Here is a 14,856-nt window from a genome sequence, read left to right on the forward strand (position 1 = left end):
TCGATCCCAGGACCTTGGGATCACGCCCTGAGCCGAAGGCAGATGCTCAACGACTGAGCCACCCAGGCGCCCCTAGAAGACTACACTTCAAGTGACGTGCCTGGTGCTTCACGTGGAGTGTGCTGTCAAGGCTTCCTGCAATCCTGTTCAGGGGTGTTCTTCTCGGGGTGTCTCCCTGCCTGCCCGCTGGCCCCCAGCCGCTATCCTCCTCGGTCCTAGCAGGGAGGGGAGGGACCGGAGCATGTGGAATGATTTCAGAAAATCAAAAGGCAGAAACAGGAGGCGCAGTGCAGTGACATGGTTTATACTCTATCCTGGTGAGGGCAACACTTTTCTGTAGGTTCCCAATGTTTGCCGAGCGATGGGAATTTTAAAAAAATCCACTGAGATAACAAAAAGTTGAAGTGATATGTTTCTTTTCTTTCTTTCCTTTCTTTTCTCTTCTTTTCTTTTCTTCTTTTCTTTTTTTTCTTTTTTTTTTAATTTTAAAGTAGACTCCATGCCCAGCATGGAGCACAACGCAGGGCTTGAACTCACGACCCTGAGATCAAGACCTCCGCTGAGATCCAGAGTCGGATGTTTAACCAACTGAGCCACCCAGGCACCCCCAGGTGATATGTTTCTAATTAAAAATATCCTGGGGCCACATCTTTCTCCAAAATTCCAGACAAATCTATCCAACTCTACTTCCACCACCTCTGAGGATCTTACAGCCGGAGCTCTTCATCCTGACAGTCACACATGCCTGCACAGGCACGAGGCAAGGGACAAAGCCAAGATTATTCCAGAAAGAATAAGAGGCAGTGCAGCTTGGTACAAAAACCACAAGTATTTGAGCCAGACACACGTGGGTTTGTATTCTCTCCCTCTCCTTCTCTCTCTCTCTCTCTCTGAGTCTGAGAAAGGAAAGTGAACCCTTGGAACCACACTTGCTTTTGTTCATGTTGAAAATGAAGAAAATATTTCCTTTGCTTGATTGTCTTAGACGGTTAAATGAAATTCTACATTGAAAGCATGCCATAGGGAACTCGAAATAGAGCATTCAGTGAAGCGAAGAGAACTTTTCTTCAATAAATATTTAATCTGACAAATGATGTCCAGTTTTAAAACACTTTACCTTTTTCTGGTGACAGTCTTAGTTTCTGAGCATGGGCTGGGATGTTCCATGAAGCTCCCTCCCCTCTTTCCACGCTCACCCTGCAAAATGCTTTCTAGCTAGTGTGTTCACTCACCAAGCAGCATGTCCCCTCCCTCCCTGCGCCCACGGCTGTTTGGGGGGAGGTTTGTGCATTGGGAAGAGGGGAGTCTGCACTGATGTGGGTAAGAGCTGGCGCAAAAGTACCCTGCAGAGTCCCCCAACTCCACCGGCTGGATCTTTAAGGCGCTTAGTCCGTCTTTGGAAAATTCAGTAGAAAAGCGCTTTTTTGGCATTCCTGAGTCGTCTAGGATATTCTCCTCCTGGAGGTGAACCATGAATTTCAGACCTTCCCCCAGGGGCTGCTGATACCAGTAAAAATAACTGTGTCCTTTCTCGGGGCGGCACGTCAGTGTTGCCTCTTGTCCTGTCCTTCTCACCAGGTGTCTTGGGTTCTGGGTGACGCCAGCATTCAAGGGACCTCAGAGGAGAAGAGATTATGTGAGACAGAGTCATAATGGCCACAATGGCGGACGGAAGGAGTGCCTTACAATATGGCAACCCAAGGTAGCTCAAATATCTTTCCAGTCTCCTGCCTTCACGTAAAAATGCACATGAATTTTGCTTTTCACTCCACGATGCAATTATTTGTTCTCATTTAAATGTCAGTACCTTTCAGAAAATCACTGCGCAACAGGAAGGTCCAGGGCCTATCTGAGACACAGCTAGAGAACCACAGACAAAGCCCAGTGATTGTGATCTGTCAGCCCAGAACTCACCTGCCCCCAGGAGCCAGATGACCACCCAGCAGAGGAGTCTGGTGCCCATGGCAGAGAGGGCATGAAGAGAACGCATAGGCAGGGCCCAGGAGGGGTGCTCACGGCACTAGCTCAGGGAGCTAGACCGCAAAGCCGCCTCTTCCTGTGAGGTCTCCATTTCCGGGGAAGCCTGTTGTCTCTAGGTCTCATCTTGTACATCCGTTGAATGACACGTCTCTTCTTCTTTCCTGTAAACACATTCTGGCCTCTTATGTGTTACTACGTATGTGACTAATACCTTCATGATGGGTCCTGGTTTTCTGAAACATTGATTTTTCTCGCTTCCCTCTCTACTTCTTCTCATCTTTTGTCCTTTTATTTTCCTTTCATTGGCTCCTATCATCTTCCCATTTTCTGTTGTTGAGTAGAAGCAGTGGCCAGGTGTGATGTCTAGTTACGCACACTGAGGAACAGGGAAGTGGAAACCAGGGTGCTGGCGAAAAAGTTAGAGAGGGGAAATGCTTTGATTCTGTTTCCTTCTTTCTTCCTCCTCCTCAGCTAAGCAATGGTTTCAAGCATCTTGAGGGAAGCTCATTTTATAGTTTATAACTCACTTTTCTCATCTTTTGTTATTCTACCTGAATTTCTGATATAATTCAAAGAAGAGATAATAATTATTCTTTGAATAATAATTCAAACAAGAGGCATTAGAAAAACTGTAAACTCTCCCTCTCACCTTGTGTCCCCAATTTGATTTATCTGTCTGCACTAGTCTCTTTCTTTTTTTTTTAGAGCTTGAGAGAGGGAGAGTGCACGCACGTGCACGTGTGCGTGCACGAGTGAGTGGAGGAGGGGCCAGGGAGATGGAGGAGGAGAGAGAGAAGCCCAAGCAGGCTCCATGCTCAGTGCAGAGTCTGATGCAAAGCTTGATCTCATGACCCCAAGATCATTACCTGAGCTGATATCAAGAGTCGGATGCTTAACCGACTGAACCACCCAGGCAACCGCCCCCCCCTCCCCGCACTGTTCTCTTTAATCATGGATGGGATACCTGTATTTGAGGGATCTTCCTTTCTTCCATTCTTCTGTCTTCCTTTCCTAACCTGTAGCACTGAATAAAAATTATGTGAAAACCTCCTCTGTTCTAGGCATAGTGAAAGGAAGATACAAGGATGAATAAGGCACAGTCCTACCCTATTAGAATTGACAGAGTCCCTGGGAGATGTAATCTGAATACCTCGGACACTCCAGGCTTTGAGTAATAAATAAGATCATGTTAATTTTTAGTGTCCCTGGGGTGCCTGAGTGGCTCAGTCGTTAAGCGTCTGCCTTCCGCTCAGGACGTGATCCCAGAGTCCTGGGATCGAGCCCCGCATCGGGCTCCCTGCTCTGCTGGGAGCCTGCTGCTTCCTCTCCCACTCCCCCTGCTTCTGTTCCCTTTCTCGCTGGCTATCTCTCTTTCTCTTGTCAAGTAAATAAATAAAAAAATCTTTTAAAACAAAATTTTTTTTAGTGTCCAAATAACAGTGGCTCATGGTCTCTCCTTATTAATAGCAGGATTCTAGGCCTGTCTGAAAGGGTTTCTATTATTTTGGGAAGTATTCCGCAGGCTCCCAGAATGTACACTTTAAGCTGCCATCACCACTTAGAATCGTCTCAGTTATTTCTCCCTGACATGCTCTAGTTTCACCAATGCCACTGATGAAGATGCCCATCACTGAGCACCCACACCCAGCTCGAAGGGACTCTTCCCGGGTGCTGTCGGACACACTAGTCCTCAGGCCGCATGGGCTGCGCTGGAGTTTATACCGATGTGGGGGAATGAGTCGTCTCCTTCTCATCGCTGAGGTGTCCTTGTTACTTAGGGCCCAAAGCAAACGGCTTATGTGCAGAATCTCACCAAGAAACTTGAGAATTGTTCCATCAGCTCAGGTTACCATTCTTCCCTCTCTCTGGGCTCAAACCCAGTAGAAGGGGTTCGATAAGGAGCAGGTGCCCTACTGTTCCTTTTACTCTCTCCTGCTCATTACTACGCGTTCCAAACCAAACCTTTTCCCTCTGGTCTTAGCTACCCATCAAACATCATGATGAGTGTCCATGGGGGCAAGCCATGGCTTGTGTGTTTGAATGGGAGGAGTTAAGATGCCGGTGTCCTGAAGACTGATGGTGAGGATCTGGTCTACCTGGCAGGGCCAACACCCCAGCTAGGCGGCTTTCAAGGCTGTGGGATGATTCCTACAATGTACATAATTGTCTTTGCCACCCGGAACTTACCTGGTCAAACTTCCATTTTCAGACCTTCAAACTGAGCTCTTCTGACCAAACTATAGGTACCTTCCCTCCACCTAGAGCATGGAAAGGCTAAAGATTCATCCCAGCAGCTGAAGCCTAGAACGTAGCCCCACCTTTCCCCTCATTCCCTCTAATTTAAAGTCCTTGTCCTGTGTCCCCACGCTCCAATGGAGGGAACACTTCTCCACAGGGTAAAAACTGGCTAAGCTACAGACAGAGAGATACTAAAAATTGATGTAGGAAATACTGGGTAGATTTAGGAGATAAGCAGAATAGAAAATATTTAGTTTCACTTTTCTGTCTCCAAGCAAGTAAATGACTGGCTTAGACACTTTGTCACACACTTTTGGGTTTCCCTTCCACTATTTATTAGCGTTATAAACTTTAAAGCAGCTAGACACTAGATCCTAATTGTTTTCACCCCACAGAAAGAAATAATGATTATGTGATGTGAGAGAAGTGTTAAGTAATACAATAGTGGTGGTCACGTTGTGATATAGAAATGGATCAAATCAACACAACGTACATCTTCAGCTTATATGTTACATGTCAATTATATCCTAATTTTAAAACAGTTTTACTGAGGTATAACTGACATGCAGATAAACTGCACACATTTAAAAAGCTTTGATGTATGTACGCAAACAGGGAACCACCACCACAGTCAAGGTAGCGAACATATCCATCACCCCAAAAAGTTTCTTTCTGTCCTGTTGTAAGCCTTCCCTCCCAACACTTCCCACACCTATCCCATCCCTAGGCAACCAGGGATCTGCTTTCTGTCAATAAAGATTTGCTTGCATTTTCTAGATCTTCATATAAACGGAACAAAATAGTATGCGTTTTCTTCTGTCTGGCTGATTTCCAACACCGTAATTATTTCAAGACTCGTCTATGTTATTACATACATCATCAGTGAACTCCTTAGGCCGCTTACAGAGTGCATTGACTGGGAAGTTTATAAAATGTCTAATATTTTTAGAAGATTGGCAAGTTCATCAATAAAGTTGATACACAATACAAATTATACAACCCGTTCCCCTATTCGCAATGGTATCTCTTGAAAATAGGCTCTATTTTTCTGAAATTCAAGCTACAGTACTTGAACCTTTTTCAGTTAAGCTTTCAGATCTTTTTTTAAATTGAGATGATAATTCACATACCATAAAATTCACCATTTCAAAGGGTACAATTCAGTGGGTTTTAGTATTTATAAACCTGTGCAAACAACAATACCGTATAATTCTAGAACTTTGTCATCAACCAAAAAGAAACTCTGTACCAATGAGAAGTCACTCTGCATTTACTCTTTTCTTCAGCCCTTGGCAACCATTACTCTACATTTTGTCCCCGAGGTTTGCCTATTCTGGACTTTTATATAAATGGAATCATATACTATTGGCTCTTTTGTGCCTAACTTCTTTCATTTAGCATATTTTTTTCAAGGTCCATCTATGTTATAGCACGTATCAGAACTTCTTTCCCAGGGCGTCTGGGCGGCGCAGTCGTTAAGCATCTGCCTTTGGCTCAGGGCGTGAACCCGGAGTTCTAGGATCGAGCCCCACATTGGGCTCTTTCACTGGGAGCCTGCTTCTTCCTCTCCCACTCCTCCTGCTTGTGTTCCCTCTCTCGCTTGCTGTCTCTCTCTCTCTGTCAAATAAATTTTAAAAATCTAATAAAAAAAAAGAAAAAGGGAACTTCTTTCCCTTTTATGATTGAATAATATTCCATTATATGAATACACCGCACCTTGTTCATTCACCATTTAATGAACATTTGAATTCTTTCCCTTTTTTTCGGAGATTATGAATAATACCCAAACAAGGGACTGGTTTCCAGAATATACAGAGAATTTTCAAGGTTTTCTATATATATTTTGGATGCAAGTCCATTGCGAGGTATGTGATTTGCAAATATTTATGATTTGGGGGGATGACTTTACCTTTCTTGAGAGTATCCTTTGAAGCTCAAATATTCTTTAAGTTTGAAGAAGTCCAATTGATCTTGGTTGTCTGTGTTTTGGTAGTATGTTTAAGAAATCATTGCCTATTCCATGGTCATAAAGATTTATACCTGTGTTTTCTTCCAAGTATTTTATACCTTTAAGTCTTATATTTAGGTCTTTGATCAGTGTTGAGTTAATTCTTGTATATAGTATGAGGAAGGCCTGCAAATTCATTCTTCTGTACATGGATACCCAGCATTCTCAGCAGCACTGGCTAAGAAGTCTATTCTTTCTCAATTTAACGGTCTTGGCGCTCTTATCTAAAATCAATTCCCCGTAAAGGTATGGATTTGAGGACTCTCGATTCTGTTCCATTGATTATTTTCTTTCAGTACAGCATTGTCTTGATTTCTGTACTTTCATGGTAAGTTTTGAAATGGGAGAATATGTATTGTCAAACATTTTTCTTCTTTTTAAAAATGTTTTGGCTAATTTTGGTATCTTACACTTTCATATGAATTTTAACATTGACTTGTCAATTTCTGGGGGAGGAAAGATAGCTGGAATTTTGGAATTTGATAGGGATTTAGTTGAAACTGTAGATCAATTTGGGGAGTTTTTTTGCCATCTCAAAAGTATTAAAGTCTTTCAGTACATGTCATGGGATATCTTTCCATTTATTTGGGTCTTTAATCTCTTTCAAGCAATGTTTTGTACTTTTCAGCGTACAACTTGTTCATTTCTTTTGTTCAATTTATGCCTAGATATTTTATTCTTTTGAAACATTATCTCCCTGAGAAACTAATTGGCAATTATATGCCCCTTAATAATAAAAGCGGAAATATGGATTAGATTTTACTTCTCCAGAAGAGTACTCTTGCTATCTATAACAAGATTTAGGTAAGTGGGGACAGTAATAAGTCAAAATTGTTAGTGAAAACAAACTAGATTAGACTGCTTTTTAAATCCCATACTGCCCTCTGCTGGGGAGGAGTGAGGGGAGGACAAGCAGATGTGTGCCTCTCCTTGGATGTCTTAGTGGGTGTGTGCACGCATTTGCACAAGCACGTGTGTGTGTGTGTGTGTGTGTGTGTGTGTGAGCCTTGGAGTGTGGGGCGGCAATGGGTGAGGCCACAGGTCATGGAAAGAAGAGAAAGGGAGTTTCTTTTAGCAATAAGAATATCCACGGGGATGCCTCAAGTGTTCTCCAATTTCAAAATGACCTTTTGTTGAAGATTCTCTTCCATCTTTGATCCCTAGATTTGTTCTTGAAGTCTAAGGGCATCTACACATCTTCCATCTCCCTCACCTCTCACAGCAGGTAAGTGTTAACATTTTGTCCGTTCTGTATCTCAGGAGTCCATTCTCCTCTTTTTCAGTTAGGTCCCATTCTTGAGCGGTCCCCGAGAGTCCAGTTAGTAAGAGTCCTGCTGAGGTAGTTAGCCAGAATTTTCTTCCCAACATAGATGAGTACCCTTGATATTGGACCAAATTCTTGTCTCCAGCGATTACCTCCCAGGTGACGTCTGTTCATTCTGGGGTTGCCTTCAGTGAAAGTCCAGCTAGTCAGTTTACTCAGAACCCCCCGCCTTACCCTCTTGGTAATTGTCCATCCACTTCCCCTCCCCCTCCCTGCTTCTCGGCTATAAATTCTCACTTTTCCTGTTCGGTGTTGGCGTTGAGCCCCACCTGTCTCCCTGCTGCAATGCTCCGCTGCTGAGGTTCCCGACTGAAGTCGGCCTTACCGTTTTAACGAATGTCTGAATAAAATTTTCTTTAACAGAATTCACCACAATATTAATAAGCGATTTACTGTTAACCGAGAGATGCTATAGTTTGTGTCATAATCTGCGATGGCTTTCTTAGCTTACTGTCTGAACCGGACCCTTTAAAACCAGAGCATTTGTCCGCTCTACGTGGTCTTCTCTCTGACGCATTCCTGTACCGCCATCTGGCAGCCGTGGGGGAGATGGCGGGAAATAGATACCGTTTTCTTGACATGACCGCGTTTCAAGTCTGCGTCAATGCTGAGGCAAACAGGAATGATCTAGACTGCCCCTTCCAACCAAGTCTTCCCTGGATCTGCGTTATCGACGTTGACAGTTTGCTCAGTTATTGCCAGATGGTAGCGACATGTCTTCCACAGCAACCCCTGATGGTCCCACGTGTGGGAAAAAGGGAGATATATCCTGAGTCATCCTCATGTCAAATCTTGGAGAGCAAGTTGTGCAAGTTTCTAATTTTAAAGAGAAGAATTCTGAGTCATAGGGGGGTGAGGGCTCTTGCCAACATCCTACAGCTAAAAAAAAAAAAAAAAAAAGCCGGAGTTTAGATAAGGAAGTGGGTATCTTGACTCCAATTCCACTCTCTGTGGATCTGGCATCTCAAGAGAGAGAAGGGAACCATGAAATTTGTAACATCATAGAGTCAAACTCTGTACTACCCTGGATTTGTGACTTGAATTTCCCAAAAGAGTCTCTGAGTGGGGATTACTAATCAGTGTTTGTCCTGCTTCCTTCCCTTCAAGAGGGTGGTGGTTGCTGTTCCGTTATTCCCATTAACTCACTGCCCTTGAGAGATGGTCAGTCTTGGGGAGGAGGCAGCCTTGGAGTGTGACAAAAGGATTATCCTAGACCCGTAGTGGTCAACATTCTGTTGTTCCACAAACAAGAAAGTCATTGGCCTCCATGGAGGGAAAGAGTCTACAGAGGAGTCATGTTTGAGGTAAAATCAGTAGGAATTTCTTGAAGTTTGGGTAAGATAATATCATTATCAGATACCAGGTTTCTGTAGTCAAAATTTTTGGGGGGGAGGGGGGCATAATTTCTAAAATTGGAATCCACAGACTACCCAATTCTGCATTTTTTAGGAGTTCCAGAAGCCCATGTCCCAAAGCATGCCCACCCTATAATTCAAGAGCTAATTCATAGTCTTGTCCTCTCCTGCTTGCTGCTGGAGTCACAACAATCCACCTACGTCTTTCTTTCTTCTGAGGCAGAAGACTGGGAAGTGGCCTTTCCAAATGTCTCCCTAGAGCTCAGGGGAGAGGAGAGGAGCCGGTGAGTTTGCGCACTGGAGGGAACTGCTCAACTGCACCGTGCCAAGGCAGCCAGCACGCAGATCACAGCTGAGTCCCCCAGCTCCGTGGGATGGGTCTTAGGGTGGAAGATGTTCCATTAGGTCCTTCGGCTGAGAGCTGTTCCTTGGGCATCCCAACTCAGCTGCAGTGTTTTCGTTTTGGAAGGAAATCAGAAACTCCATTCCCTGCCTCCGATTCCGTGGGCACCAGTAAGCCAATCTGTGACCGGAAATTGGGTCGCGTCTCAGAACCCTCCTCTGTCCCATCTTTGGTGATCCTGTGGCTGGGGATCTGGCTGACTGCAGAGTCTGTGTGTCCTATGGGAGAAGACAGAAGCCATAGAGAGTGGGTCTAGGAAAACATCGACGCAAATTCCCAAGCCCTCCCAAGCTCACTTGTCCCCAGGTGGAAGAGAGTCACCCCTCAGAGGAACCTGGTGTCCAAGGCAAGATCACTGGCAGGATGAGGCTATCCAGTAATGGTTTCTGATACACAGCAGCAGAGAGGAATGGAAGTTTCGAGTTCCCTTGGCCCCGCAAGGTAGGATCTGGCTGTGAAGCCACAGTCCCTGGGAATACCCACAGCTTCAGGGCACCTTCCACAGGAAAGGGGGAACGTTGGTCCAAATGTGTGACCTAATGCTTATTTTGTTACACAGATGACGTAAACAGGCTCCAAACCCACTTGAGCATTCTTAGGAAAAGTGAAGTTTAAGGAAAACACAAAAGGAGGTGGAAAAGGGGGAAAGAGTGAGAATAACAGGAGCGAGAAGAAGATGGTGACCGAGCCCTGCGATAGAGTGCTATTTGACCAATCTTGGCAGAAGGTTGGCAGAAGTTCTCAAACTTTAACATAAATAAGCCCCACGAGGGGCTTGGTAAGATTAGATATATTCCTATAACCCCTTCCAGAAATTCTGACTCTGAAATTCTGATCCTTTCCTAGAATATATCTGTTTAACCTGTCCCTCAGGTGATACTGATGAAGGAAGTTCCTTCAGACAACAGTTTCAATCTCTTCCCAGTGGAGATTTTTTAATAAGCCAAACTAACAAAAGACAAGACCACTTAAGGCGTTACATTAGAATGTTAAAATTTAAGGAAAAAGAAGAATTTTCCTAGGAATGGGAATAAATAGTGGATAGTTTTAAGTTCTGGAAACGACATTTACAAGAAAGAATAGATGGGAAATAATAAACTGAATTGAAAATGAGGTGAGTGAAACCAAGAGAAGTTTCCAGCGTTTGGGGTAGAGTCAATATTGTCAAATGCTTCAAAGAGACCAAGTAAGAGGAGAAAGGAATAGCCTTTGGTCCAGCAAGTTTGTAATTTTAAGATTAAAGAGAGTAGTTTCATAAGAATGGAACTATTCAATGAAGAAGCTGAAGACGGCACCCAGAGGAATAATTCGTCCGTGATGAAAGCCAATGTGTGGCTCACTAATCACATTGTTACTCGGAGAGGGACAGAAACGGACACTCAGCAGGACTCACTTTTGAGTGCTCGGAAAGGAAGCTGAAATAAACAGCCATAACATGAGGTAGACAGGAAAGTGAGAGCTTCTGTTTCAAGAGGTCAGGATGAAAATTTGCCTGAGAAATGGAGTAAATTTGGGCTTCTGAGGGTAAGACAAGCAGGTTCAGCTTCTATTGAAATAAGAGCAGAAGTGACTAGAGAGAATATATCAACTTCTTGAAAGCTAAGTAGTGGGTGGTTAGAAACGAACAGGTTTTTTTGAAGTATTTTTTAAAAATACAGAAAGAGAGAGAGAGAGAGTGAGCAGGGGGAGGCGCAGAGGGAGAGAGAAGCTTAAGCAGACTCCCCACTGAGCATGGTGCCCGATGTGGGGTCGATCCCACAACCCCGAGATTGTGACCTGAGCCGAAATCAAGCGTGAGATGCTCAAATGACTGAGCCCACCAGGCGTCCTGAAATGAAGAGTTTTATAAACAGGATGGATCATTAAATTTTAGCAGAGGTATTTTGAATTCTGTATCTGTTCTATGTAACTGCAGTGACCTCCCCAGATAGAGTTAATGCAGGAATACCTCCTTTCCTTCCCTTGATGTTGAGCGCATTGTCCCTCATTACAATTTGGACCGCATACTAGGGGATTTTCGATTGTCTGCACATCAGTTTTCAATTGTTTGCACATCAGGTATTTTTCCACTGAGGACACATTAATCTGTCTGTTCCCTCAGCTCCATAGAAACTAATTACTGACTTAGTAGGGTGTGAAGTTGTCACACTGAAAATTAACATGCTTTTGTATTACCTGGATTTAACTCCTTGAAAAGAAATTAACCAGAGTCTTTACTTGGTCTGACATTGTTCTAACAAGTAAGGATCTCGATCCCCTTTCTAATTCCTTCTATTTTCCTATGTTCTCTGTATCTGGTACTCCTCCCCTGGGATGGATACCCATTGGGAGTCCTGGCCCCTAACTAGAGAATTCCTGTCTTTGACATCTGTGATCCGTAATGTCAAAGTGACAGGCCTCTAGCTGCCATGTTGTTTGAAATAACCTGATCCCCTTGGCTAAAGTTGAATTTTCCAAGAGCATGTTTTTGAGTAAAATAGGATCAAATTGTTTTCTGTTTTCTGGATCTGTGATCTTACATGAGAGAAAGTCAAGTTGGTCCTTCGCAATATGGCTGGAGGACTGACATTTGAATCTATGACCTTCCGCTTGCTATGAGATTTAACAACTGGAAAAGACAATTTATAATCATGGAGAGAACAATGGGACCAACAAGGTAGAAAAAGAAATAAGAGCTGTCAAATCAGTCATGTCATCGTTCCAGGACTTTATTCTACTTCGCTCCTGAGAAAGTCCTGTGTTCTTGTTTTGGGGTTCTATGGGCCATATATTCAGCCTTGCAATAAATTCCCATTTGGCTTAAGCTAGCTCTAGTTAGTTTCTATTATGTTCTTCCAACCTAGTATGCCAGCTGCTTCCTGAGCCAGGCCCAGGATGTTTGTGTATTAAGATTAGCTAATATTTACCACTGTGGATTCACTGCTGGCACAGAAATACACGGCTAAATCCTGCAGCTCCGTAGGCTTGATCTCTAGGCTACAGGGTGAGTTTTGGGGACACACAGCTGAAAATCTCTTCTCGGGCATTCCTGTTTTGTCAAAGATGACGCCATTCTGGAAAGAAATCAAGAACTTGAGCTCTTTTGCTGGGATCTGCTGATACCAGAAAACATAACTGTGTCCTTTTATTGGGACACAGTGCATTTCTGCTTTCTGTCCTTTCCCTGTGACCAGGTGTCCTGGAGTCTGGGTGACTTCTGCATTGAGGGTGCCTGGGAAGAAAGCAGACAGAAGTTGGAGGCTTAGCCCCTGAGGGAGTCTGGCGACAGGGACGGAAGGTTTAGAGCTGGGGGCTGACAAGTTCAGAACGGGGGCTTACCTGCACTCAGGAACCAAAGGACCAAGGAGCAGATGAAGACGGGGCACATGACGGCTTTAGGGAAAGAACAGAGGCGGGCAGCTTTCTCTGAGGCTTTTTCACCGCCCATAACCACCTGCTCTGTGACGTGATCACTTCACCGATAGTCCTTGCTGTCGTGCTGTATACAAGTGAAAAACAAACCAGTAGACTATAGGAAACAACCATACTCGGTCACTGGAAAACAGGCAGCGCAGGACTGTGATTATTCTAAAGCAAGAAAAAAATGGGGCCGTGTCCACATGGTGAGGGGCAGACACAGGGCACAGCCCATTTTCCCAGTTGAGGAGACAGAGGTTACAACTAGAGGGAACCCAGCAGCTGGAATCACTGAGGAAGACTACCGGGGAGGGGGAATCCACACACAGAACCCCAGAAATGTACAGAGGGGCGGTAGTGAATTTTTGTCTGAACAAGAATCGGTGTCAGTTCCAGAAAATAGTTGGTGCCTGTAAAAATTCTGATGGCCCCGGTTCTTCACAGAGGTTCTGCTCTTACAAGATGTCCTCATTTGGCTGCTAGGAAATGAAAACCCTGAGCATAAATGGGAGAGATTAGAGGAGGCTGCAGCTGGAACAAGGCACCAACCAAGAAGGAAGCCATTCCTTCCCACGTAAGTGGGATCGTGCAGCACCTGTCCTTCTGTGACTGGCTTAGGTCACTCAGCAGAACGTCCTCAAGGTCATTCATGTCATCACATGTTGCCCAATTTCCTTCTCTTTCAAGGCTAATAACATACTATTCTATGTATATACCATATTATGCAAAATTTTAAGAGGGTAGATCTCATGTTAAGTGTTCTGGCCGCAATAAAGTAAATAAAATAAAATAAAATAAAATAAAATAAAATAAAATAAAATAAGACACTACTCACTCTTGCTCCCCAACTCTCTTCCAACTCCAAGAGCATCCAACATGGTCTTGTGTTTACTTTCCAGCTTTTTCTATCAGATTCTCCTAAGATTTTAATTTCCCTCCTTCCCTGGGTGTGTCCTCACGCTTTTAGTGACCATACCTGCTAGAGAACGAGGCAATTCTCTACTGTTCTGCTTGGCTACAGCAAATCACACCCCCTCCCACCTCGGCCTCCCTCATCTCGGTGTAAGGATCAGACCAGTCACGAGGAGCACAGAGCAACTGCATCCTTAGCCCTGGGCCTCATGTTTCATCTGGGCCGGAGTGAAGTGAGTCTTTGCTCTTCGTGTCTCTCCTCCCTCTCTTCAAGAGGATATCAAGTGTTCACATCATCTAAAGAATCTCTAATCTGCCCCCTGGTTGAATTCTTTTGCCATTCAGCTCAAGACGAATCAATCTCCTAAACCTTGTCGTGGAGTCACGAATGAGGGGAAGGGCTCCAGAGATATTAGCTCCAACGTCTCATTTTACAGAAGAAGATTTTGAAACAAAGGCAGAAGCACAGAGGCGCAACCTTCATCATTTGTGAGGAAAGAGGTGTGGACGTGTGGTGAGCGAAAGAAAGAAAAAGCAGACCACTGTAGTGATGGTGGGGGGACCAGATGACAGCGTTTAGCTTCTCTGAGTTTTACTTAGTTACCAAATAAGATCTTGGGTAGTACCTCTTGGCCTCTTGGTTAAAGAGTTGGAAGCACGTGATGCTGTTGGTGACCATACGAGGTGACGTGATAAGCCACAGCTTAGTAGGAATATCTACTATATGTTCTTCAGAATTAAAATGAGGACACAGTTCCAGCCTGTGACAGGCATCCCACAGCTAGCAGATGCTTGTTCTTTCCTGAAATGATGATACGTGTGTTTATTGAATCGGCCATCATAAATATTTCAGTCTCTTAAAGCCCGTAAGATACATACTGGCTTTTAGAAAGCTGTTCTAATACATTCCAGAAACCCCTTTTATTTCCAACAAGCTGCAGTACTTGATATATTTTTAATTAATATTAAAAGTGTAGGGCAAATTCTAGTCATTTTAATATATCTGTTAAAGCACCACATCTTGTTTTGGCTCTGTGTCCTATCGGCGTGCCACTGGAGTGGTTCATAGGCAAATTTGTATCATGCAGTGTAGTTAAATACGCTGGGAATAATGCGTGTGCGGGGAGTTCATTCTGCGTCAAACCTGGCACAAATTTCTAAGAGTTCTCATTTTCCTTATTGGAGAAGAAAACCGTGAGACTGCAACAGGGTCTCTGAGGGCACCTTCCTCCCCTTAGGG

The sequence above is a fragment of the Ursus americanus genome, chromosome 3, assembly GCF_024610735.1.
Source record: "Ursus americanus isolate L20-20 chromosome 3, mUrsAme1.1.p, whole genome shotgun sequence".
In the NCBI taxonomy this organism is placed as follows: Eukaryota; Metazoa; Chordata; class Mammalia; order Carnivora; family Ursidae; genus Ursus; species Ursus americanus.